The sequence below is a fragment of the Stenella coeruleoalba genome, assembly GCF_951394435.1.
Source record: "Stenella coeruleoalba genome assembly, chromosome: X".
Taxonomy (NCBI): Eukaryota; Metazoa; Chordata; class Mammalia; order Artiodactyla; family Delphinidae; genus Stenella; species Stenella coeruleoalba.
In genome coordinates, this window is record NC_137152.1 from 74337163 (window position 1) to 74361839 (window position 24677).

Consider the following 24677-nt stretch of genomic DNA (forward strand, 5'->3'; position numbering starts at 1 on the left):
CTGAAGGGGAAAGAAATTGCATACAGGAAGAGAGGGGCTTTCAACTGTATTTCTGGTAGGTTATTTTCTAAGCTAGTAAGTAGAGGTTTATTTAATCATTCTTTATGCTTTTTGTTTATCTTAAATATTTCACAGTACATCTTTAAAATTACACCTATATCAGTGGGATCAGAAATTACCTTAAAAGATCATCTCCCTTCATTCCTCCTACCTCTAGGCAACACTATACCAAAACCATACTGTAAAAGCCAATGAGGTTCTTATACATTATTGTGAAAATCAGACACACAGCATATTTTGTCATTTTAGAGGCTATCAATTCATATGGTTAGTGGAGGTTATAAAAAATTAAATGAACCTTCGCTAGATTTTAGGCTATTTCTTTTTTATCTAATTGATTCAAAGCCTTATTTTTCTATGACATTTGCTCTCTTGAGATAAAGACATACTAAAATACAAAGGTTTTCTGAGGGAGCTATAAAAAGTTATGAGAAGTTTTAATTGAAAAATTTTTAGAATTATGGAAGGATAATTATTTGTTAGTATGTTTCAGGTTATAGTGGACATGTGAGGAATGCCTGCCAAACCCATGTCCCTTCCTTTGGAAGTAGCCTCCATATCCCCAACTGAGAGATTGCTTATGCCAAATGCACACAACCTTCCCAACATAGGCAAGCCAATATGATTCTTTCCTTATAATTTAAACTAATCTATTTGTGGACTACTAACTGGAGAATTTTAAAAACAAACCAGGGCATCAATTCTTAGCCCATGAGCATTGATAGGCAGAAGGGAGATCTGTGTAGAGAAACAGCAGAAAGAAGCAGATATCAAAGATAAACAGATAAAAGATCAGGTGGGCCTGGCTCCAGGCTCGAAACTACATCCTGGTCAGTGTCTAACTCCCTCTTCCCCAGTGATGCACCTGCAGGCTGAGAGATCCTTGGATACTCCTAGACCAAAGGCTGGGTCCAGAAAATTATCAGAGCATTTCTTGCAGACTCGGCTAAAGCTCAGTGAGAAGATGCAGGTGGCAAAACTAATGTGGTATGGCTAACAGGGTCTTGGTGCTCCAAATGGGTGTCAGGCCTGAGCCTCTGAGGTAGGAGAGACGAGTTCAGGACATGGTCCACCAGAGGCCTCTCAGCTCCACGTAATATCGAACAGCAAAAGCACTCCCAGAGATCTCTAACTCAACGCTAAGACCCAGCTCCACTCAACTACCAACAAGCTACAGTGCTGGACACCCTATGCCAAACAACTAGCAAGACACGAACACAACATCACCTATTAGGAGAGGGGCTGCCTAAAACCATAATAAGGTCAAAAACACAACAAAACACACCACCAGACATGGTCCTGCCCATCAGAAAGACAAGATCCAATTTCATCCACCAGAACACAGGCACCAGTCCCCTCTACCAGGAAGCATCTACAACCCACTGAACCAACCTTAGCCACTGGGGGCAGACACCAAAGAAACAGAAACTAGGAACCTGTAGCCTGCAAAAAGGAGACCCCCAAAACAGTAAGTTAAGCAAAATGAGAAGACAGAGAAATATGCAGCAGATGAAGGAGCAAGGTAAAAACCCACTAGACCAAACAAATGAAGAGGAAATAAGCAGTCTACCTGAAAAATAATTCAGAGTAATGATAGTAAAGATGATCCAAAATCTTGGAAATAGAATGAAGAAAATACAAGAAGCTTTCACAGGGACCTAGAAGAACTAAAGAGCAAACAATGATGAACAACACAATAAATGAAATTAAAAATTCTCTAGAAGAAATCAGTAGCAGAGTAACTGAGACAGAAGAATGGATAAGTGACCTGGAAGATAAACGAGTGGAATAACTACTGCAGAGCAGAATAAAAAGAATGAAAAGAATTGAGAACACACTCAGAGACATCTGGGACAATATTAAACGCACCAACATTCGAATTATAGGGGCCCCAGAAGAAGAAGAAAAAAGAAAGGGACTGAGAAAAACATTTGAACAGATTATAGTTGAAAAGTTCCCTAATATGGGAAAGGAAATAGTCAGTCAAATACAGGAAGCACAGATAGTCTCATAAAGGAAAAATGCAAGGAGAAACATGCCACGACACATATTAATCAAACTATCAAAAATTAAATACAAATAAAAAAATATGAAAATCAACATATAACATACAAGGGAATCCCCATAAGGTTAACAACTGGTCTTTCAGCAGAAACTCTGCAAGCCAGAAGGGAGTGGCAGGACATAATTAAAGTGATGAAAGGGAAAAACCTACAACCAAGATTACTCTACTCAGCAAGGATCTCATTCAGATTCAATGGAGAAATTAAAACCTTTACAGACAGCAAAAGCTAAGAGAATTCAGCGCCAACAAACCAGTACAACAAATGCTAAAGGAACTTCTCTAGGCAGGAAACACGAGAGAAGGAAAAGACCTACAATAACAATTGCAAAATAATTAAGAAAATGGTAATAGGAACATACATATTGATAATTACCTTAAATGTAAATGGATTAAATGCTCCCACCAAAAGATACAGATTTGCTGAATGGATACAAAAACAAGACCAATACATGTGCTGTCTACAAGACACCCACCTCAGACCTAGGGACACTTACAGACTGAAAGTGAGAGGATGGAAAAAGATATTCCATGAAAAAGGAAATGAAAAGAAAGCTGGAGTAGCAATTCTCATATCAGACAAAATTGACTTTAAAATAAATACTATAACAAGAGACAAAGTAGGACACAACATAATGATCAAGGGATCAATCCAAGAAGAAGATATAACAATTGTAAATATTTATGCACCCAACATAGGAGCACCTCAATTCATAAGTCAAATGCTAACAGCCATAAAAAGAAAAATCAACATTAACACCATCATAGTAGGGGATTTTAACACTCCACTTTAACCAAGGGACAGATCATCCAAAACCAAAATAAATAAGGAAACACAAGCTTTAAATAATATATTAAACAAGATGGATTGAATTGATATTTATAGACATTCCATCAAAAACAATAGAATACAATTTTTTCTCAAGTGGACACAGAACATTCTCCAGGATAGATCATATCTTGGGTCACAAATCAAGCCTTGGTAAATTTAAGAAAATTTAAATTGTATCAAGTATCTTTTCTGACCACAACACTGTGAGACTAGATATCAATTACAGGAAAAAATCTGTAAAAATTACAAACACGTGGAGGCTAAAAATACACTACTTAATAACCAAAAGATCACTGAAGAAATCAAAGAAGAAATCAGAAAATACCTAAAAAAAATGACAATGAAAATACAGTGACCCAAAACCTATGGCATGCAGCAAAAGCCATTCTAAGAGGGAAGTTTATAGCAATATAATCCTACCTCAAGAAACAAGAAGCATCTCAAATAAACAACCAAACCTTACACCTAAAGCCATTAGACAAAGAAGAACAAAAAAACTCCCAAAGATAGCAGAAGAAAAGAAACCATAAAGATCTGATCAGAAAAAAAAAGAAAAACAAATGAAGGATATGATAGCAAAGATCAATAAAACTAAAAGCTGCTTCTTTGAGAAGATAAAAAAATTGATAAACCATTAGCCAGAATAATCAAGAAAAAATGGGAAAAGACTCAGAACAATAGAATTAGAAAAGAAAGAGGAGAAATAACAACTGATACTTTAGAAATACAAAGGATGATGAGAGATTACTACAAGCAACTATATGCCAATAAAATGGACAACCTGGAAGAAATGGACAAATTCTTGGAAAAGCATGACCTTCTGAGACTGAACCAGGAATAAATAGAAAATATAAACAGACCAAAACCAAGAACTGAAAGGAATAAATGGAAAATATAAACAGACAAAAACCAAGAACTGAAATTGAGATTGTGATTAAAAGTCTTCCACCAAACAAAAGTCCAGGACCAGATGGCTTCACAGGTGAATTCCATCAAACATTTAGAGAAGAGCTAACACTTACCCTTCTTAAACTCTTCCAAAATACAGCAGAGGGAGGAATACTCCCAAACTCATTCTATGAGGCCATAATCACCCTGATACAAAAACCAGACAAAGATGTCAGAAAGAAAGAAAACGACAGGCCAATATCACTGATGAACATAGATGCAAAAATCCTCAACAAAATACTAGCAATCAGATTCCAACAGCACATTAAAAGGATCATACAGCATGATCAAGTGTGGATTATCCCAGAAATGGAAGGATTCTTCAATATATGCAAATCAATGTGATAAGCCATATTAAAAAAAACTGAAGGAGAAAAATCATATGATCATTCTCAATACATGCAGAAAAAGCTTTTGACAAAATTCAACACCCATTTATGCTAAAAACCCTCCAGAGAGTAGGCTTACCTCAACATAATAAAGACCATATATAACAAACCCACAGTCAACATTGTTGACTTACCTCAACATAATAAAGACCATATATAACAAAACCACAGTCAACATTGTTCTCAATGGTAAAAAAACTGAAACAATTTCCTCTAAGTTCAGGAGCAAGACAAGGTTGTCCACTCTCATTACTATTATTCAACACAGTTTTGGAAGATTTAGCCACAGCAATCAGAGAAGAAAAAGAAATAAAAGGAATCAAAATTGGAAAAGAAGAAGTAAAACTGTCACTGTTTGCAGATGACATGATACTATACATAGAGAAACCTAAAGATGCTACCAGAAAACTACTAGAGCTAATGAATGAATTTGGTAAAGTAGCAGGATACAAAATTAATGCACAGAAGTCTCTTGCATTCTTATACACTAATGATGAAAAATGTGAAAATTAAGGAAACTCTCCCATTTACCATTGCAACAAAAATAATAAAATACCTAGGAGTAAACCTACCTAAGAAGATTAAAGACCTGTATGCAGAAAATTTTAAGACACTGATGAAAGAAATTAAAGATGATACAAACAGATGGAGAGATATACCATTTTCTTGGGTTGGAAGAATCAGCATTGTGAAAATGACTATACTACCCAAAGCAATCTACAGATTCAATGCAATCCCTATCAAACTACCAATGGCATTTTTCAAAGAACTAGAGCCAAAATTTTCACAATTTTTATGGAAACACAAAAGACCCCAAATAGCCAAAGCAATCTTGGGAAAGAAAAATGGAGCTGGAGGAATCAGGCTCCCAGAATTCAAAGCTACAGTAACCAAGACAGTATGATACTGGCACAAAAACAGAAATACAGATCAATGCAACAGGATAGAAATCCCAGAGATAACCCCATGCACATAGGGTCACCTTACTTTTGATAAAGGAGGCAAGAATATACAATGGAGAAAAGACAGCCTGTTCAATAAGTGGTGCTCATTCAGCTCAATTTCAAAAAAACAAACAACCCAATCCAAAAATGGGCAGAAGACCTAAATAGACATTTCTCCAAAGAAGTTATACAGATTACCAACAAACCCTTGGAAGGATGCTCAACATCACTAATTATTAGAGAAATGCAAATCAAAACTAAAATGAGGTATCACGTCACACCACTCAGAATGGCCATCATCAAAATATCTACAAACAATAAATGCTGGAGAGGGTGTGGAGAAAAGGGAACACTCTTGCACTGTTGGTGGGATTGTAAATTGTTACAGCCACTATGGAGAATATTATGGAGGTTCCTTAGAAACTAAAAATAGAACTACCATGTGACACAGCATTCCCACTACTGGGCATATACCCTGAGAAAACCATAATTCAAAAAGAGTCATGTACCACAATGTTCATTGCAGCTCTATTTACAGTACCCAGGACATGGAAGCAACCTAAGTGTCCATCAACAGATGAATGGATAAAGATGTGGCATGTATATACAATGGGATATTACTCCGCCATAAAAAGAAATGAAATTGTGTTATTTGTAGTGAGGTGGATGGACCTAGAGACTGTCATACAGAGTGAAGTAAGTCAGAAAGAGAAAAATAAATACTGTATGCTAACACATATATATGGAATCTAAGAAAAAAACTGGTCATGAAGAACCTAGGGGCAAGACGGGAATAAAGACGCAGGCTTACTAAAGAATGGACTTGAGGATATGGGGAGGGGGAAGGGTAAGCTGGGACGAAGTGAGAGAGTGGTATGGACATATATACACTACCAAATATAAAACAGATAGCTAGTGGGAAGCAGCCGCATAGCACAGGGAGATCAGCTCTGTGCTTTGTGACCACCTAGAGGGGTGAGATAGGGAGGGTGGAAGGGAAACGCAAGATGGAGGAGATTTGGGGATATATGTATATGTATAGCTGATTCACTTTGTTATAAAGCAGAAACTAACACGCCACTGTAAAGCAATTATACTCCAATAAAGATGTTAAAAAATATATATATCAGGTGGCCCAAGACAGGTACAATAGCTAGATTTGTCCTTTATAAATGTTCAGATTATACAGAGGCATATTTTAAAGATTTTGGTAATTGTTCTGAGTGATACTGCAAGCAAGCGAAGCATTTTCAGCAGGAAATTTGTATTGATTGGGGTTAGATTTTTAAAAGATCACCTCAGATATTCTAAGAAGAGGAGAATGTAAAGGCTTGAGACTATATAGGGAGGCCAGTAATGAGTCAATTGCAATTATCCATATGAGAGTTGATGGTGGCTTGGACCAAGGTGGAGGTGTAAAACGTGGTCAGATTGTCTATACAGTGTGAAGGTAGAGCTAACAAGAGTGCCTGATGAATACTATGTGATGTGTAAGTGAAAAGGAGTTGTCAAAATGCTGCCAAAATTTGATTAAATTATTAGATAAATAAATAGTAGAGGATATACTAATATTTGTATAATGGAATGCTGTGCATCCATAACATAGAATGTGTGGATCTAGAAAGTTCTCCAAAATATATTAAGTTGAAAAAGTAGATAGACAAGAGTGTGATTCGTATATTACCATTTGTGTAAAAAGGATGAGGAATGAGATTATGATATATAGGCATGAACCTGCTTTTATTTAAAGTATATATCCCTGGAATGACATAAACCAAATAATAATATTTGTAGTATGTGAGAAGGGAGGGCAGCTAGGGTCAGAAGCAGAAATTTATCATTGTACCTATTCCTTTTCATTTTTTGAATTTTGAAACTTGTGAATGTGCTATTCATATAAAAATTAAAATTAGCTTGTGGGTTTACGAAAGCTACACAGACAGTAACTTCATAGCAACTTGGGAAAATGTGAAAGAAAATAAATTTAAAACCTAGGGTGATTTTATTGAATTACAGAAAAAAATTATCATACTAAATAAAAGATCAGATGAGAATGTGACTCCTTGTCACCATTGCTGCAAGTTAATATGGTTACAGCTTTGTTTATAATAAAAAGTTTTTTGAAAGGTCAACCTATGCAACACTTTAGAACCTTGCTGTGTGAATATTTCTAATATTTCATAGTGAAGTGTTTTGATTTTTATTTATAAAACAACAGTAGCATATTTTGTAACCAAAGATTTTTATTAATCTAGGCGAATGTTTAATCTTACTCATTCTAGCTTATTCATACCCCCAAAAATTTGTGTTTGAAAAGTAGCAACTTGATACAGAAACATTAAATTTTGGCCCTTTATATTATTAGAAAATTTTACTGGTTAATACAAATGTAACATTTTTAATATATTTATATAAAGTAGAATACTAATTTCTTAGTAATTCACATAATTGTTTTCAGTAATGTTCTTGGAATTCATAGGAAATATATTGAAAAATTCCTTTTTTCCTAAGGAAAGTTTCAATCATTAATGCAGAGTAAAGAATGTCTAGAGGTAGTTTCATCTACTAATGATTACTTCTCTTGATATAATCTTACTGGCTTCACTCAAATTTGAAGGAAGTTGTGCATGTACACATGCATGCATGTTTCAAATACTGCAGCCTTTGTTCTGATTACTGTACATACAAAAGAACTATCATTAACAGTATCTGAATTAAGTTAAACTCAATTTTGTTGAAGCAATACTGAGATAAACAGTAAAAAAAACGATCAAAGATTTTCACTCTTATAAATGCAGTAGACAAAGCTGAAATTCAAAGAAAAGGTCTTTTCTATAAAAGACAGGTCTTTGCTATAAGAGACAAAGCTGTGTCTCATAGCACACTTTAACATATTTGAGGACAAAACAAGATTGGTGGGGAATAAAATTAGAATCAATTTTAAAATTCTAAAGGTGGTGTGTGTTCATGTACCCACCTCTTGCCTCCCACTTCACCCCCAGCCCTGTCAGTGAGGTTAAAAATAGATCCAAAGATAATGTGGTACAGTGGAGGGAGCATGAATTTGGGCTTTGGAATCAGAATGATCTGGGTTTGAATATGATTTCCACCACCTACTGACTGTGTGACCTTGAGCAATATAGTTCTGAGTCTTAGTTTTCTCACCTATAAAATAAAATAATCAAAATGAGTAGGTGATCAATAACTGTTAATTTTATTTTCCAGATGCTGCTGCTACTGTGAGGTAATAGTAGCAGGAAAAAAATGTCTAAGGTGCTATATTTTGGTTGGCACATGGTTACAGTTTTCGGTTATTCTGGATATGTTTTATAGAAAATAAATTTGGAAAACCTTAGATATCAGGTAAAGAGATAGGAAAAAAAGAAGCTAGAGAATCCAGTTGCTTAGCTGCAGAATGTCTTGTCTGCACATCAGGAGAGAAATGCAGGCAGAACAGGAACTTCTTAGCATTTCACTAACTAAGCTCAAAATATTCTTTAAAAGAATATGGGCTTCCCTGGTGGCGCAGTGGTTGAGAGTCCACCTGCTGATGCAGGGGACACGGATTCGTGCCCTGGTCCGGGAAGATCCCACATGCCGCAGAGCGGCTAGGCCCGTGAGCCATGGCTGCCTAGCCTGCGCATCCAGAGCCTGTGCTCCGCAACGGGAGAGGCCACGACAGTGAGAGGCCCGTGTACCGCAAAAAATAATAAATAAGTACAGTCTATTATGACATTTGAAAGATCACTATGGGTACTACTGGGAATGATTATATGTTTACGTTTTTAACTTCACTTCTTTTGACATCAAAACACGTTTGTAGAGATAAGGTTTTCTTTTTATTCAAAATAGTCACATGATCTATCTTAAAAACATCCTTTAAGATGTCTTCATAGTATACCTTAAAATATAATTTTATGTTACTTTCTTGGCAGCAAACATTTAGTTGAATAGAGATGCTTATAACAGACTGCTTCATTTATTTAGTTTATAGTATACCCTGGACATGTTTCTGAAATGTCAAAAAGCTTTCAATGAGTCTATTGGTTTAAGAAGACTATAGAAAAAACAGCTGTTATCTATCTTTTCCTTCCACCCACTGGAATATTGAGTTAATTTACTTTCTATCCTATTCCTGATTGAGATGATTACTTAGAAAGTTAGAGTTAATGATGCAAGTTTAAACCAGGTGCTGCCTCTCTTCAAGTCATTTTCTTCCAAGCATGTGAGTACAGATTTTGAAAACTGCACATGCTCTAAGTGTGGCAGATGACTTGTCTGAAATGATGCTTTAGCCATCTGGACTCTAGAGTTTTGATCTTGGGTGAATAAGAACAGCTTCATTATTTTTCTTGGGAAAGAAAAAGAGCTTTTTTAGACTATAGACTTTTTTGATTCTTAGACTGGCACAAAAATTTTCAAAGATCCAAATAAATACTAAGTCCCTAAAACCCCTAAGCTAAACTCAAGATGAAGAACAATGATAATAGTAAGATGGATAAGGTGATTGTCTTGATCTTTTGGATCTGAATAAAATGAGGCAGACATCATTTAGGATATTCTAGACATGTAGAAGCAATCTTCAGTGTTAGGTTCTGCTTCAATGTTATTGCTTCTGTGTTGGAAAGAGAAAGTTTGCAGTGTAGCTAATACTTAATTTTTCAAGATAATTATCTAAGCATATTTTATATCTTTCTACAGACTTTGCCTATATTTTGTCCACTTTACTGATGGTTAGTATGTTTACCAGAAAGCAGATAGGAATAGGGAGAAGTGATTAAAGTTAAATATATCAATTTCAGCTGTAGTTTCTTGAATCCTTTAGAATTCAAAGGTTCTCAACCTTGGCTGCACATTATAATCAACTAGGGAACTTTTAAATCTTTAATTCACAGGCTGCTCCCCAGTTCAGTGAAATCAATTTCTAGGGGTGAGACCCAGATATCTATAAATTTTAAAGCTCCCCAGGTGATTCAAATGTGCAGGCAACAGAGAACCACTGCTCTAACTTCTCTGAAGTAATAAGAAAAACTTTGATCAGTTGCATTTCTAACAGCAAGTTCTTTGTTGTTTGCTTATATTTTTTCTACACAATTTCTAATTTCTATATTTACGACTGTGGCTAGTTTGGTAATTTTAACTGAACTTGTACCTAATGTTATAATTTGCTCAGATGTAGTCTTCAAAAAAGCCATCTCTGACCACCCTAAAATAGTCACCACCACCTTTATCACTCTCTACCCTTTTGTTCTGTTTTACTTTTATTCATAGCATTCATTACTGTTTGACATTTTACTAAATATTAATCTCTTTATGTTTACTGTCTGTCATCCCCATTAGATATTAAACTCCATGAAAGCAAGTCCTTTGTTTTGCTCACCACTACATCCCAGTGACCTAGAGCAGAGCCTGGCATATAGTCGATGCTTAATAAATATTTGTAGAATGATTGACAAATGTATAATCAACAAATAATCTATTCTCTTCATTATTGGTATTTTTTAATATCAATGCAAAAAACTTTTCTCTTACCTTGACTGATTCAGAGTTCTATGTGTAAGAAAATGTCTTGCCAAACAGATCATGCACTCATTGAATACTACATTAGTGTTGAGGAGGAGATCCAGCTACCACTTCTACGTGAGAATTTCCACCACATGGAGTACGGCAAGGGTCATAACGATACTAACCACCAGAAATAGGGGCCCACAGACCTCGATCTGCCACATTTTCTACATGTTTGGAATTGCCAAGGAGGACTCAACACACAAGGTGCTGGTTGGAACAACGCTTTAGTCACAGAAAGGAGAAGAGACACAGCAAGATCAGTACCTGTAGTCTGTGCTAGTCTCCCATGGCATGTGGGTTTGCCCCAATAGCCAACACAGGATAATGGACTCCATACACACTTCTGGCTCTGCAGACAAAGATTTTTTCCCTTCCTGCAAGGGGCAGATATACTGGTAGGGCTGGCTAGGTGCCATATGACACAGTAGTATAAAGAAGTTCATTGAATACCCAGAATAAGGGAAAGGTTTCTCCTTATAAGGAAGAAGAATCCAGTGCCAAGTGACAGCTCAGCATCTGGCTTCCATAGAGGAGGGGAATGTTTTAGGCCCAGGACACTAATTGGGCAGTCCTGAGGAGGGGCAACAGGTCATGCCATGGCAACTTTCCACAACAATTAGCTTTAGGTATAAACTCTTTTTTCTGTATTTCCTATTACTAGTTGTTAAAAATATTCAGTTAGCAGCAAGTATATTCTTTCTATTTCAGAGGAGCAACTAAGACATAGGTAATTTTCCATCGCCAGATCAATCAATAATCTAGCTAGAAAAAAATTCTTACATCTGAGTTTCTGCAGTAATAATGTTAACTTCTTAAAGAGAAGAGAAAGAAAGTTCAAAGATAACTTAGTGATAAAATAAGAAGTATAAGTTTTGTTGTATCAAAATAAGCTGTAAGGAACAGAATTTTTACTTGTGCAATAATTCAAAGGTAGATTTCTTTCTTTTTTTTAAATTAAAGGTTCATTGATATTTACTGGATACTTATAATATTCCAAGAATTTTACACTTAATTCTCATAGCAAATGCTGTAAAATTATTTACCATTAGCTGGCAAACTAGTAGATTATATTTTCCAAGATGATTGTGACAAAATTTCTCATCTTGTATGCTCTTCTTATAATGTGACATTGACTCTTCTCCCATTGAGAGGACCATTCCTTCCTCTTGAAACTAAGTACTATGACGATGGTAAAAATGAGGCTTGTGATTTCCAAGTGTCAAAGGTATATTTCTTTATTTTTACAGAGAATATAGGTGTTTATTGATTGAAACTGTATTCTCATGCCTTATTCTAAGCTCCAGCAATATTTAGGTCTTCTTAACTGTTTCTTAAATGTTCTAATTCATTTGCAACCACCAGGTCTTTGCCCTTCCAGTTTCCTCCACCTAGAATATTCTTCTTCAAGCTCTATGCAAAATGTGCTCATTCTCATCATGCAAGTCTTAGCATAAATGCCACCTTTCAAAAAAGCTTTCTCTTACTTTTTAGAAAAATAGCTTCCTTGTTACTTCATATCATCACCGGATTTATTTCCATCCTAGTTCCCTTCACAATTTTTAATTATCTTGTATGTTTTATATCTAGGCTACTACAATAGTTTCCTTAGATGGTTAATTTCCATTTGTCTCTCCCAGAGTCATTGTCTACCTTTCTGAATGCTGTTGACTATACAGGGGGTTGAATTCTATTGACAGCATTACCTGGGCTCTCTTTCCCTTGAGCTTCAAGTTGGAGTCAACAAATGGGAGACATTGGATGGTAGAAAGAGAAAGAAATCAGGGCATATATGGCCTGCTCTCCTTTCCTACCATTGCAATGTTTTAGCAATGACTACATTTCTCTAGGATTATAGCTCCTATCAGCTGTAACTGTGTTCCAGTAACACTTTCCACAACTGTCACTTCAGGGCTGGAATGCATCAGTCTCAGCAGGAAAGAGTACATTCAAATTGGGGAATTTGATGGTAGTTTAATAATGGTATTATTACAAAGGTGTGGTTAGGTATATGGAAAGTAACAAGGGATGAATCATAACCCCTGAGCTAGTAAAAGAGGGTAACCAGGAAAGGAAGCTATATGAAGAACTACCTGAAGTAGCTATAATCCTAGAGAAATGCAACCACTCTTAAAATTTGACCCTAAGAGTTGATGGGGTGGGCGGTAAGGGTGGTAGAAAGTGGAGTTGGTGGTGGTGGGGGGGCAAATACCCCTATCTTATACTTGTTTCCTAAACGTGTTTGCCATTGTCACCCACCTGCCAAACCTAAACAGAGGCCATATGACAAGGTAGCCTAATTTTTTTCTTTTTTTTCATACTTGGGCCTCTCACTGTTGTGGCCTCTCCCATTGTGGAGCACAGGCTCTGGACGCGCAGGCTCAGTGGCCATGGCTCACGGGCCTAGCCACTCCGCGGCACATGGGATCTTCCCGAACCGGGGCACAAACCCGCGTCCCTTGCATCGGCAGGAGGACTCTCAACCACTGCGCCACCAGGGAAGCCCGACAAGGTAGCCTATTGATTGCAATTTATATAGATCAGGTTCTTAGGACACAAAGCTGGGTGGAAAAAGAGTGGAGAGTGGATCTGAAGTGACAAATGTAGAATTTCCGGCACAGAATGGTAATGTCTTTGTACAACTGCTGTTCAGTGGGTGCTTCACCATCTCATTTTGGTTTCCCTAACCTTTTGGTACCCTTGTAATCTCTGCAAATAAACCCTTAGATCATACTATTATTTTCCTGTTGACACTGATGGATACACCTCCTAACAATTCTCCCCATATTTGTCCTTAATACAACAGTTAGAGTTGTCCACTTAAGATGTAAGGCAAATCATATCAGTCCTCTCCTCAAAACCTTTTAGTAACTTCCCCACTAATCTAAGAGTAAAACTGAAAGACTTTACTATGGCCCACAAGACCCTGCTAGATCTGCTTTCTGTGTCACTCTCTGACCTCATCTGCTACTACTCTATTCCTTGCTCACTATACTCTAGCCACACAGATCTTCATTGGGTTAATATGCCTAGAACATTCTTACCACAGATATTTGAAAGTCTCTCTCCCCCATAGTATTTAGGTCTCTGCTCAAATTTCACTTTTTCAGCAGCCTTCCATAAGCAGCTATCCAAAATAGTCTGTAGTTTCCCCCTGATTTCTTCAATTTCTAACTCTGGATAACTCAAATAAACATTCCCATCATTTATGTAATTACAACTGCAGAATGCCCTGTGACTTGCATAATACTTTATCCATCTTTCAGAAACTCACCTTTGTTTGCTTTGTATTATATGAATGTGTGTGTTTTGTGGTTGTGTATGTGTATGTATACATGGGTCATTCTTTATATGGCAAGCAAGAGGACTCCATTCTCTATTTACAGGCTCATCAAGGCTTAAGCTACATATAAGATACTCCCACCAAGGCTAACTGTCTTTAGCAATGATGCCCTGTTTACAGCCTGAGCTAATCAAGTCAGTCAGGTGCCATAGTCCAGGGCAGGACCTATCTCTTCCCAGAACTTCACCACTTCAACTCTTACATTATGAAATCACCTAATCCAAAGAGTAACTCTACTTCTGGTATTATGCCCTAAAGATTTCTATGAAATATCTTTATTTAAAAATCCTCTGTTCAAAACTAGTGAAAACTTATAAGCAAGAAATGCTCACTTTCTAAAATGATCATCTCAGAATTGTTGGTATGATGTTCTCCTTTACTAAAGTAAATCAATAAAACTCAATTTGCTCATTTTGTTATATAATTATTACTTTGAGAAGGGGGATTTCCATAATTTGTATGACCCAAGTTTCTACTATAAGACTCCTGCCTTAGACTAGAATGCTTGATCCATACTAACTCTGTGTGTATATATTCAAGGCTTTTGCATCTCTGCCACATGAAGGTCCCAACTCAAGGCAGATAAAGGAGTTCCATGCTGGCTATGAGATACAATTTTGATGAAGGTCATGAGTACTGGGTTTTATTTTATCCCAGGATAATTAGATTGTCATTCATTCAATTCTTTGTTGTTCTCATCAAACTTGTCTTTCTAAAAATTCTGTAGAAATTTTGCTTTTCATCTAATATCAAACTTGTCTTATCTTGTCATGAGCACCATTAGTCTATGTAGTTAAAAAAAGATGGTAAAAAAGTAAACCCACAAAAGCCTGTAAATCAATGACCAAAAACTGGTCCTAAACACTGACAAGTTAAAGATTTTGCCAGGCCATTGCCCTTCAGTGAAGGAAGTTTTCTTCGGGTCAGCATCCAAAAGCCTTAAAAGGTCTTTCTTTTTCTCTTGATACCATTTCTGTGACAAAACCTTCATACACTAAATCTTTCAGAGGACACAGATTGGTTAGTGGCTAGAGATGGCTAACTTCTGGTTAGGGACACAAGATACAAGATGAAGAAACAATACATTCAACTGACCATTATCAACATACTTTGAGTCATCTCAGTTCAAGCCATACTACTCCATTCAATTGTCTACTTTTTAAAATTGATGTAAAGAAGAATCTAAATGAAATTCTGATGAAAAATAGTTTCATTAAAGGATTCTTTGGCTACAGCTAATGAAAATGTGAAAAACTTAAGACAATCTGAATTTTGGATCCATCATAATCCTATTCCTTTAGTCATTGCTCTTATCAAATAATTTTTTTTCCTCCTTTTACACTCACTTCCTCACTCCCAATTGAATCTTCTCCTCCTCCCTTTCTTCCAAATTCTGATCCCATCCCCCCGTGACTTTCCCAATCTCTGATCATCTTCCATCTCTGATTCTGTACTCAAACCACAATTTTCTTTAATAATAAGATTGCCAAACATGAAGGTAAACTTTTGCAGGAAGATTTTAGACACTTGCCTCGGTCTGAGTTAATGGCAATCATCAAGGATTTTCTTCAAACCTGAGAAAAGAGAAAGATGTTTACTGGAGAAGTTGAATAATACTGGGAATCTAAAACCTCAGCTTCCTTGACCTTTAACAGCTAGTACATATATTAGTAGGACATTCAGACAATAAAACCTGGCTCAACAAAGTTAATTGCAAGGATCTTGCAAAGAATTTAGCTATGCCTGAGGTCCACTGAACAGAACAGATACTAGAGAAAACATAAGATATGTGACAGTCCTTTCTGAAGGTTATACTCATATTTCCACTAAATATTTACTAGACAGTATACATATACAAAAAATGTCTTATATAAGAATGTTTAAAGCAGCTGTATTCATAGTAACTCAAAAGTGCAAACAATCCGGGCTTCCCTGGTGGCACAGTGGTTGAGAGACCGCCTGCCGATGTAGGGGACACGGGTTCGTGCCCCGGTCTGGGAGGATCCCGCATGCCGCGGAGCGGCTAGGCCTGTGAGCCATGGCGCTGAGCCTGCGCGTCCAGGGCCTGTGCTCTGCAACGGTAGAGACCACAACAGTGAGAGGCCCACGTACCGTGAAAAACAAAAAAAAGTGCAAACAATCCAAATGTTCATCCATAGAAGAATGGATAAACAAATTGTGGTATATCCATACAACGGAATATTTCTCAGAGATAAAAAGAGATAAATTAGTGAGTCAAGCAACAAAATGGATAAATCTCAAAAACATGAGTAAAAGAAGCCAGACACAAAAGGATGTCGACTGTGTGATTTCATTTATTTTAATTTGAAGGAGAGGCAAAACTAATATTTGACCATAGAAATCAGAACGGTGTGGGATAAAAATTGACTGGAATGAGGCATAAGGAAAATTTCTGTGATTTTGGAAATATTTTATGTCTAGATTGGACTGTTGGTTACATGAGTGTATACATTTATTAAAACTCATAAAATATTTTGTAATCTGTGCATTTCCCTGTTAAGTAAACTTTACCTCAATTGAAAGAAAAAAAAGAGTAGGCGGTACTCCAGTCTTGCAAGCAAAGAAAAGATAAATCCATTGGAGATTTTAATGAATGTCTTTTCAATGCCTTCAAACAACATTCTAGGGTAGATATAGAGGCAGATGCTCATGCCACAGTTGTTGTTATTATTATTTTTCTTATTGTGAAAAGTCTATAGAGGAGGAAAAATAATTTTCCCTCTATTCTTCTAAGTTCTTGGGTGAGACCTCCTGTAATAAAAGACAGATTAACAGGAGAAAAAATAAACAGAAGTTTAATAAGATATGTACCTCCTGTATGAATGGAAGATGCCCAGGAAAACTAACTTCTTGTAAAAGCCCAAGACATCACCTTAAATATCATCTTCAGCTACAGACAAAACAAGATGTTGGGTAAAGGACTAGGGGAGCCAGTTATTGGTGATTATCAGGAAAAGCACAGTAAACAAAGGTATGTTATGCAGATTTAAATTGCTGCCTTCTCCATTGATAAGTGTTTCTAGAGATTTAGTCATCCTCCTCTACCTGATACAGAGAGGAAGTCACCCTTACAAATAAAGATTTCACTTATAAATGCAAATGTCTCTTAAGAAAAGGTAACTTCTTCTGGGTTTTCAAAGCTTCTCCTGTGTGTGCTGTTTCTTAAAAATAATCAGCCCAAGATAAATCTTACATCAGAGATACATTTTGGGGTGGTATATTTTGCTCCCTTTCAAGATTTAAGATAAAAATAGGGATATTTAGCCATAACCAAAGGCTAGAATAGGAAATAGGTCACCTAATAGACCTATAGCATTTGGAAATTTCTGAAAAGGTCTTACAACAAAACCAAACTTGTTCTGAAAACAATCCAAAATAAGTTAATAGCTTTACAGATCAAACAATAGGATTGTTCCATGTTCTCCCATTTTCTTCCCCAAAAAAGGGTTCACTGATAAGGATACTTGATATTACTATAAACAAAATGAATACTAAACAAACAACTTCCCAGTGTTGCCCAAAAATTAATAGGCAAGGACAAATCTGATAAAAGTGAGGGACCAGCAAGAGAAAAGTGAGGGGCCTAGCTTCCAGTTTTTCCCTTAAACTTGCAAGATTTGTCATTAACTTTTGGAAGCTAATTTTACAGTTCTCTTATAGTTACAGTTCCTACACTTTGTGCAATAAATCTACCACTATGTCCGTCCATCTTTCTTGGAGTCAATATTACCAAATTGTACCATTGCAAGAAATCTCAGCCACCCCCTATCTCCCAGCCAATTACCCTTGGTCCTTTGACTGAGAAATGGATCTGTTTTATGATATCACACCAATCAATTTAATTCGGTAGGCCACTTGAAATTCCCAAGGATTTTTCAAGTCATAATCAGACTGTAGCTAATTTGGACCTAGCCTTACTGGTATCCTTATATTTAGATAAAATTTGAAGATCCCTAGGAGAAAACAGATTCTGTATGGATTAAAAATTCTACATATATTGGCAGATTTGATGATACTGAGCCCATCAAGGTTCAGTTTCATCCATCCATACCTTTACCTCAATGTGCATAAAATACCCTAAGGAAAAGAAGGATTAAGGCCCACAGTAGATATACTAGACAAAATAATGCTCATACTTTGCACTAGTACTTGTGATAATCCTGGCCTGCCTGTTAAGAAACCCAATGAACAAGAGTTCAGATTCGTTCAAGGTCTTAAGTTTGTCAAGAGTATGGCTGCAGCTTCCTTTCCAGTGGTGCTAAAGACAAATGCTATTCTTTTCATGATCCCATCTAAGGTCACCTATTTTACAGTTGAGGATATATATTCTGCCTTTTTTTTAATGTCCCCAGATTTTCAGACAGTGAATATTTGTTCACCTTCACTTGGAAGTAACAACATTATACAGGGACTCTCATTTCCCAGGGAGTCACTGATATTACTGCTTATTTTTATAGGTTCTTAATCGGGATCTCAAGGATCATAATTTTTTAAAAAAATTTCCCCTCATATAATATGTGGATAATATTTTATTAAGCTCCAAAAATAAAGAAATCTCTAAAATGAGTTCTGTGTACTTTTGAACTCTTAGCCCATAAAGAACAGACATTACCAAAGGAAAAATTACAATTTTGTCAGCAAAAGGTTCATTATTTGGAGAATTATTTGCCACAGAGGAATAAATCTTTTGCCTGTGATCAACCATAAGCTGTCCAAAGCTTCCCTAGGCCAGTTAGTCTAAGACAACTAGGGTATCTCTAGGTCTTCCTAGCTATTGTAGATAGTGGGTTCCAACCTTTTCCAAAATTACTTTTTTTTTTTAACCTAAAACTAAATTCTCATTGAAAAAGTCCTCAATTGGGATCTCAAACATGAACAGGAATTTTGCAAACTAAAGTTAGCTCTTCACCAACCCCTTCCCCCAGGTCTGCCTTACTACTGCAAACATTTCACCCTATTCAGGAATGATCTGATCGGGCCCCTGGTGTTCTAACTAAACCAAATAGAAACCACCAAAGACTCATAGCTTACTATAGTCTCTTTCTTGATACTCTAGTTACCTTAAGACTATGGCAGCCACCAACAAATTCGTTGAAGCCTCTGATGACATACTTTTGGGCTCTTCCTTGAAACTAACAGTCCCTCTTTGCTATTTACTGAAAAAACAAAACAACAACAACAAAACACTTTCTTATCAAACTGGCTTACATCTTATGATACATTCATAATTTTCTCCTTCATATATTATTATACTTTACAATACTACTTTGAATACTGCTTCTGTCAGTAAAACATGTAGTCTAGATTCTGCCTGAGAATCATCTATGTCTCACGTATACTTACTAAAAAATCCTTTATACAGTCCAGACTCTGTTGAGGGGTCATGCCACAAAACACCAAAAAAACACCAAAATGAACCAAACAACAAAAAAATCAGAAAAAGGAGATTATCAGACTAGTTATACTATAACAGGTTTCATTTGACATTTAGAAGATGATTCTTTAACATAAACTAAATCAGCCCAGATAGTAGAACTTATTGCCCTTACTAGAATTCTTTATATGAAAATGCCTAGAAACGATGACCAACCTATTAACAATGAGCATTCCTAGTGCTCAGACTATGAAGTTAAAATACCATGTCACATACCAGAAATGTCATTTAATATAAATTAAACTTCTTAGAGAAATGGTTGATTCAAGGCATGGACCAGAGAATGTACAAGATGAGTCTGGAACCCCTTGACATGTCAGATAGTAAGAAAGCTATCAAAGACTATGAAGGTCATGTCAATAAGACTCAAGTGTCAACTTGAAGAGACTCTCTTGGTCAAACAATATACAATTTTAGCCTCAATGAGGTTAAGAATTGAAACAGATTGAAAACATTAAATATATTTAAATCTATAATTTTATAAGAATTTTAAAAATAATTATTCACCTTCTGAAAATGACAAAACACAAATTCATTATCTGAAAACTCTGTAAATAAAATGAAAGTATCATGCATCTACCCTGCCTTTCCTACACAAACTGTACCACAGAATAACCAAACATTAGATGAGAACTGTTCTCTTATAAAATTATTTCAGATTGTAAAAGCAAACAAAATGATAAAATTAGAATGTTGCCATTTTGAAACCCCCAATGGATCTAGGCATTGAGGATCAAAAGCTGCTAACATTAAAAAAAAGTGTGAAAAACAGACATGTGCATCCTGATGAAACAACAAAACACCACCAGTAGCCTTGCCACAGGGATTGCATCTGACTCTGATCACACTTCTGAATCCAGTTGCCAATTTGCAGAAAATACAAAGAAACTTGCTGAACCGCACCATGATTACACAAGCAGAAAATCCTAGACTGGAAATATTGGCAAGTCATACCTAGGTTCTTAAGCAAATAAACTGTAACAAAGCAAAATATATAGAGGGGGCATCTATTGATTAAAAGTGACTTAAAAGCCATATCAGATGTTTAATTGGAGATTATTAAGCTATAGTATCTAGGGTTGCACCCTTGGGTGATAAAACCATTTTAAAAATATAAGAAAGTTATTACTATAAAACCATTTTAAAAATATAAGAAAGTTATTACTATAACCGTTTTAAAAATATAAGAAAGTTATTATCAGGATAATGGTTACTTATGGTGGGAGGAAAGGACTATGATTGAGATGGGGCAAATGGAAGGGCTTCTGGAGTGAGCGCCAAAGTTCTATTTCTTGACCTGCATGATGGGTATAAAGCTATTAACTTTATAATAATTATCTAAGATAGTGCTATCCTTGAGAGGAAATGGTGACTGGAAGAGCACATAAAGGGGAATTCTGGGATGTTGTTGTGTATTCTGCTTCTACATCTAGGAGCCGGTTATATGAGTGTGCTCTGCTTTTTAAAATGCATTGATCTGTTCACTTATGTTCACTTTTACATATGGAAATTATACTCCGTAAAGAGCATAAACAAGCTAATTGGCATTCCTGTAAACACTTCAGAGGAGCATATTCCTTCCACTGGACACTTCTGGAATTAGAAATATCCTCTTATTATTAACTCCAGCATCAGTCATATAAAAATTGGACCATGATCATGGAACAGAAAAATACTTCTGCAAAATTATTTATAGAATTGTCCATGGGGACCAGAAACACAATAGGAGTAGGATTAAATATTAACACTATTTTTTTCTATAGTAGTCTATTTGTATTCCTCAGAAAGAATCCAACCTGCTTTATAAAAATTATTCAGCTTCAACCAGGCAGTTAACTAGGGCACTCCTGTCATGTTAAGCAATGTGTACACCTCCAATACAATTTCTATGTCACAAGCATACTATATATTTTTTTTGCAAGCATACTATATTTTATGTGGACCAAGCTCTTTCCTTATTTATAAGCCTGACTTGTGTATACGGGATAATTGTCAGAGACTTTATATATTCAAGACCAATATACACCCTGTGGACCATTTCTTAATGAGGTATTAGCCCAGTAATATAAAAAATAAAGGCTTCTATGGAAAATTACACAGAAAATTCACTACTCCACTTTTATGCCTACCATCCAAATAGTGATTTCTATAACGTTCAGACAATTATCAATAACTGTAGCTGAAGTTGTAAATGATACTTCCACAGCTCTCAAGGCTCAAAAGACAAGTGTAATTCTTTTGGTCCAAGAGATAATGGACAAATGAGTAACTTTAGATTCTCTATTAGCCAAGATGGTGTCTAATGTTGCATTCAGATAAATACTACTGCCAATTATAACAATCAATCTCTAAATCAAAAGAGCTGGCCACTTGGGAGCTTGTTTTGTTCATCTGGATTTGTTCATTTGCATCATGGACTCATAGAATTCTATACAATTTAACCCTTACTTTCCTGTTAGTCTTTATGTGTGTTGTCATTGGCAGGTGTGTACTCTCCAGAGTTTTATATGTTGCTGTGACACTAATATCACATCAGATGAACCAGCAACTCATCATTTGACAAAATCAACACAAAGGTCAAACTCTGATTCAACTCCAGACTGTTGTTTCTGAGGCAATGATCTTATCTAGTAATCAAAAGAGTGGTATAGAACTGCTGTAAGAATAATTTTGTGGCTAACCTTATGGTCTGGCCAGGATGGCCTAAGGGGTGGAGGATTAGAACAGCCACACTTTCACTAAGCAATCTAATCACAGAATGTCCTGTGACTCATATAATATTTTCATCTGACTCTGTTGCATCTAGCTTTGTCTTAGGAAATCAACCAATCCAAAGCCTCACCTGGCCTCTCATATCTCAACCTAAAAGCTTCCCAGCCCAAACCATGAGCAAAAATGTCATGCACTCAGTTTCTTTAAGGAGATGATATTTTGGAATTTCCCATGTAGTGTTGTTCTCTCTTCCGAAATAAGTCAATAAAACTGCTTATATCATACATGTTTCTTTATTTGAAAAGAACTTACCCTGCTTTGTCTTTGTCTAGTGCTTATAATTTGTGAAATATTTTTAATTTGTTAGTTTCCTACTTACTATCTCTCTCCCCCTACTAAAATATAATTTCATGAGGGCAAGATCTTTAAATATCTTATTCACTTCTGTACTTCCAGCATAGTACAGTTATAGACCTATTTAAGTGTGAGTGCATAAATGAGATTCTTATCTGGGACACCCTCCCTAGAATATATGCTCAATGAAACTAGGGATTATGTGGTTCAAACTGCCTGTGTGTAGTAAGTGTGAAATAAATATTAAATTAATAAATTAAGGCTTAAAATTAAAAACTTGTGTTCTCTTTCTGAAAATAGTTTCTTTGTACAGGGATTTATGTAGAGTTGTTTGTTTGTTTACTAGTTTGTTTTTACTTTTCTTAGCTAGCAAAGTTTTATATAAATTATAAAATCTAATAAAATAAATGAAACTTCTTTCACTGAGTTGGTAACTATCTAGAGTCAAAAGTATTATAACATAGGAAACTGTTAGGAATACAAAGCATACAGAAAAGAGGTGGAATTGATCACAGAGCAAGTGAAGTGTGTATGTTGAATAAATGACCTGAATATAGTATGAAAAAGAGGAGTGTCAGCAGACAGGTTCAACTCTTATGATGTTATCTGAATTCACCCGGGGAATATAGGGTATCTAGAGGAGATGGAGAGTAGAGGAATCTGACTGACAAAATGGATACTGGAAGCACTGGGTAGAGAATCAAAATATTTATTTGATGTTGGATAGAATAAAAAATAATGTTAAAAATAAGAAAACGGACCCCAAATGGTGTTGCTTATGTTAAGCCCCATGTCATCAAACCAACTTAATTACAGTTTTTGCTCTCCCAAAAATGAAATCTTAAACTGGTCAATCAAGAATTGCCTGATCGGGACTTCGCTGGTAGCGCAGTGGTTAAGAATCCACATGCCAATGCAGGGGATACAGGTTCAAGCCCTGGTCCGGGAAGATCACACATGCTGCAGAACAACTAAAGCCCGTGCGCCACAACTACTGAGCTCATGTGCCACAACTAATGAAGCCTGCGTGCCTAGAGCCCATGCTCCACAACAAGAGAAGCCACTGCAATGAGAAGCCTGCACACCGCAACGAAGAGTAGCCCCTGCTTGCCACAACTAGCGAAAGCCTGTGCGCAGCAACACAGACCTAATGTAGCCAAAAATAAATAAACAAATAAATAAATTTATTTTAAAAAAAAAGAATCACCTGATCAGCCCTAGTGAGGTCATCTGTCTGATAAACCTCTGCCACCCCCTAAAGGAAAGTGACCTTGAAATAATCAACCAGCTCTTTTTGTGTAGTGTAATTTCCTTGTTCTTGCTCCTTTCTACCTATAAAAATCTTTCATTTGTAGAGCTCCTTGGAGCTCCTTTCTACCTGCTAAATTGAATACTGCTTGATTCATGAATTGTTGAATAAAGCCAATAAGATCTTTGAAATTTACTCAGTTGAATATTGTTTTTCAACAATAGTACATACACAATTCATTAAAAAGCTATCTTGAAATATCATATACTCTGTATTCTAATAAGTTAAATTGACACAAGTTGGAAACATCTCTGATAAAAATTGAAATGGTAAGCAAGATGTACAGAGACACAGCAGTAGGATCTCAATGTAGAAACTTCAATAAATTCAGTTAATATTAACACTTAATAGGTCAAAGGATTGATATACCAACTGATGGGGTTCAGAACGTGCTACTCCAAAATATGGTACCTTGGCATATTGAATATGTTAAGCTGAAGGACTTTGAGAAAGTAGCTGAGAGTACCTATCAGGCTTCCTTTGAGGATTAAATGATCTAATTCTAAGTGAGCAGGGCTTGCCCTTTTCCCCTGAAACAGGACATAAAACCCTCGTAGGAGAGGTGCCCACCTTATACCTGGAGGAAAGGATCATTCTTATCTCCACAGACAAAGGGATGCTAAAAGGATCCAAACAATCCATTCTTGCTAAGTTTCCCCCAGTTTATTAGATTTACCTCATATGCTTTAACCTACCTTATTCCT